This window comes from Triticum urartu, chromosome 7A (assembly GCF_056163025.1).
Source record: "Triticum urartu cultivar PI428250 chromosome 7A, HENAU_Tu73, whole genome shotgun sequence".
Classification (NCBI taxonomy): domain Eukaryota; kingdom Viridiplantae; phylum Streptophyta; class Magnoliopsida; order Poales; family Poaceae; genus Triticum; species Triticum urartu.
Window position 1 is genome coordinate 173,897,611 of NC_141879.1, and position 4,531 is coordinate 173,902,141.

Consider the following 4,531-nt stretch of genomic DNA (forward strand, 5'->3'; position numbering starts at 1 on the left):
TGATGTTCTTCTTTGGTTAGTTATTTTGCTCTTTCAAAGTTCTCTAAGAAAATGGCGTAAATATTTTCTCATTCTTTTTGCTTCTTCTCCGAAAGTTCTATTTGAACGCCTCTTTGAAATTTTCAAAGTCTCAAGTCGCATATCAATCGCGTACAATCCGCGAATATTCATGTGAGTGCACGCGCTATACGTGCACGTGTGTTAGTTGTCTCTTCATGCATGTGCTCTACTACTCAACAAAAGGTGCATGTCATCCCTTATAAGCTGGTCAAAACCATCTCACCCAGCCGATATGGGACTAAACTTAACTTCTAGTCATTACCTCTTGCGTTGGGTCGTTTCGAATGTCTCTCACGCCATGTTTAAAAGTGGCCGAAGCTAGTACTACTAGATGGCGACATTGAGCCCACGTCGTTGAGCAACCACCTAGCTAGTTACTCTCGAACCCCTAAAAAAGTTAGTTACTATGGATACATTCGACGTCCAAACTAAAACTAGCCTAGATGATAGGACGACACGTGTGATACGTCTCCGTCGTATCTATAATTTTTGATTGTTCCATGTCAATATTATACAACTTTCATATACTTTTTGGCAACTTTTTATACTATTTTTAGGACTAACATATTGATCCAGTGCCCAGTGTCAGTTCCTGTTTGTTGCATGTTTTATGTTTCGCAGAAACCCCATATCAAACGGAATCCAAACGGGACAAAAATGGATGGAGAATATTTTTGGAATATTTGGAGAATATGGGAGGAAGAATCAACGCGAGACGGTGCCCGAGGTGGCCACGAGGCAGGGGGCGCGCCTGCCCCCCTCGTGGGCCCCCCGTAAGGCGGTTGCTACTCTACTTTGGCCGCAAGAAAGCTAATTTTCGGGAAAAAAAATCTCGGCGAAGGTTTCAACCCAGTCGGAGTCAGGGATCTCCATATATATACGAAACAGTGAAAGGGCAGAATACGAGAACGCAGAAACAGAGAGACAGATCCAATCTCGGAGGGGCTCTCGCCCCTCCCACGCCATGGAGGCCAAGGACCAGAGAGGAAACCCTTCTCCCATCTAGGGAGGAGGTCAAGGAAGAAGAAGACGAAGGGGCCCCCTCTCCCCTTCTCTTCCGGTGGCGCCGGAACGCTGTTGTGGCCATCATCATCACCGCAATCTTCACCAACAACATCACCGTCATCATCACCAACTCTTCCCCCCTCTATGCAGCGGTGTAACCCTTCTTTTACCAGCTGTACTCTCTACTTAAACATGATGCTCAATGCTATATATTATTTCCCAATGATGTATGGCTATCCTATGATGTTTGAGTAGATCTGTTTTGTCCTATGGGTTAATTGATGATCGTGATTGGTTTGAGTTGCATGTTTTATTATTGGTGTTGTCCTATGGTGCTCTCCGTGTCGCGCAAGCGTGAGGGATCACCACTGTAGGGTGTTGCAATACGTTCATGATTCGCTTATAGTGGGTTGCGTGAGTGACTGAAACACAAACCCAAGTAAGGGGGTTGTTGCGTATGGGATAAAGAGGACTTGATGCTTTAATTCTATGGTTGGGTTTTACCTTAATGATCTTTAGTAGCTGCGGATATTTGCTAGAGTTCCAATCATAAGTGCATATGATCCATGTAGAAAAAGTATGTTAGCTTATGTCTCTCCCTCAAATAAAATTGCAATAATGATTACCGGTCTAGTTATCGATTGCCTAGGGACAAATAACTTTCTCGTGACAAAAAGCTCTCTACTAAAACTAACTTAGTTGTGTCTTCATCTAAACAGCCCCTAGTTTTTATTTACGCTCTCTTTATTATCTTGCAAACCTATCCAAAAACACCTACAAAGTACTTCTAGTTTCATACTTGTTCTAGGTAAAGCGAACGTTAAGCGTGCGTAGAGTTGTATCGGTGGTCGATAGAACTTGAGGGAATATTTGTTCTACCTTTAGCTCCTCGTTGGGTTCGACACTCTTACTTATCGAAAGCGGCTACAACTGATCCCATATACTTGTGGATTATCAAGACCTTTTTCTGGCGCCGTTGCCGGGGATCAATAGCGTGGGGTGAATATTCTCGTGTGTGCTTGTTTGCTTTATCACTAAGTAATTTTTATTTGTTGTTCTTAGTTGTTCTTTATCTTTAGTTCTGGATATGGAACACGAAATACCAAAAAAATTAGGTGTACTTGCTACTCCTGGAGATGGGGAACCTCCTAAAACCCTCGATGCTCATTATGTGAAAGATATTATGTACTACTTTGATAATCCCGAGAAAACCCTATTCAATTATGTAATGGGAGACACGTTGGATCAACGTGAATACTTTAAGGATTATCGCTTGACTCAAAAAGGGAAACTATTATGGGATCAAATTCATATGTTGAAGTGGTATGCTAGGCAACTATGCTTGAGATATGATTATACTTGTTGCTCTGGGATGAAGTCTCCACACCTTCCCTTTTCATGTGAATTTAATGATAATGAAACCTTGGCTTCTTATGCTAGAGGTATATATGATTACTATAATGTGGAACAAATAGAAGAATTTCTTGCTTTTATGGGTGCTTATGAAATTGAATCTATGTTCAAAGAGTTTGAAAATCTTTATGATGTTGTTTATAGACCTGAAAATTTAGCTATCCTTAAATATTTCTATGCCAATTATGAATTCAATTCCGATATTGATGCATTTATTGATAAAGTCTCAGTTGTCCAAGAAGAGACTAATATTTTGCAGGAATCTATGGAAGAAGAAATTGATGAAACTGTGAGCTCATTGGATGAAAAAGATGAGGAGGAGAGCGAAGAACAAAAGGAGGAAGAGCGGATTGATCACCCGTTCCCACCTTCTAATGAGAGTAACCCTCCAGCTCATACATTGTTTAATTTCCCTTCGCGCTTACCGAAGGATGATTGCTATGATAACTGTTATGATCCCGTTGATTCTTTTGAAATATCCCTTTTTGATGATGCTTGCTATGCTTGTGACCAAGATGCCAATATGAATTATGCTTATGGAGATGAACTTGCTATAGTTCCTTATGTTAAACATGAAATTGTTGCTATTGCACCCACGCGTGATAGTCCTATTATCTTTTTGAATTCTCTCAACTACACTATATCGGAGAAGTTTGTTTTTATTAAGGATTATATTGATGGGTTGCCTTTTACCGTTGCACATGATGATTTTGATGAATATAATATGCATGTGCTTGCTGCTCCTACTTGCAATTATTATGAGATAGGAACTACATCTCCACCTCTCTATGTTTCCAACATGATAAAATTGCAAGAAACTGTTTATAATATGCATTGGCCTTTACTTTGTGTGCATGTATTGTTCTTTTATGACATGCCAATGCATAGGAAGAGAGTTAGACTTCGTTGTTGCCTGATATATGTTGCCTTGTGCTCACTACTAAATGCCAAATCATTGCTAATTAAAATTGGCTTTGATATACCTTGGGATCCGGGTGAATCCACTACTTGAGCACTATATGCCTAGCTTAATGGCTTTAAAGAAAGCGCTGCTAGGGAGACAACCCGGAAGTTTTAGAGAGTCATTTATTTCTGTTGTGTGCTTTTATAAAGTTTAAAAACAAAAAAATAAAGAGGGAAACCCAAAACTTTTCAAAAAGAAAAGTGAAAGTGAGATAGACGAGCATTGTTGAAGTGGGAGCTAGCCTTGAACTTTGTTCATGCTCACGGAAACTTTGTGAAAGATCGTGGATGTCGCCTAGAGGGGGGTGAATAGGCGCTTTAAAATAATTACGGTTTAGGCTTGAACAAATGCGGAATAAACCTAGCGGTTAATTTGTCAAGCACAAAACCTACAACAATTAGGCTCACCTATGTGCACCAACAACTTATGCTAAGCAAGATAAACTACTACTCCCTCCGTCCCATAATGTAAGACGTTTTTTGACACTACACTAGTGTCAGAAAATGTCTTACATTATGGGACGGAGGGAGTAGGTGATAGCAAGATATATGACAAGAAACAATATGGCTATCACAAAGTAAAGTGCATAAGTAAAGAGCTCGGGTAAGAGATAACCGAGGCACGTGGAGACGATGATGTATCCCGAAGTTCACAACCTTGTGGATGCTAATCTCCGTTTGGAGCGGTGTGGAGGCACAATGCTCCCCAAGAAGCCACTAGGGCCACCATAATCTCCTCACGCCCTCGCACAATGCAAGATGTCGTGATTCCACTAAGGGACCCTTGAGGGCGGTCACCGAACCCGTACAAATGGCAACCCTTGGGGGCGGTCACCGAACCCGTACACTTTGGCAACCCTTGGGGGGGTCACCGGTACCCGTCAAATTGCTCGGGGCGATCTCCACAACCTAATTGGAGACCCCGACGCTTGCCCAGAGCTTTACACCACAATGATTGAGCTCCGAACGCTACCAACTGTCTAGGACGCCCAAACACCCAAGAGGAACAAGCTCAAGGGCACCAAGCACCCAAGAGTAATAAGCTTCTCAACTTGTAACTTCCACGTATCACCATGGAGAACTCAAACCG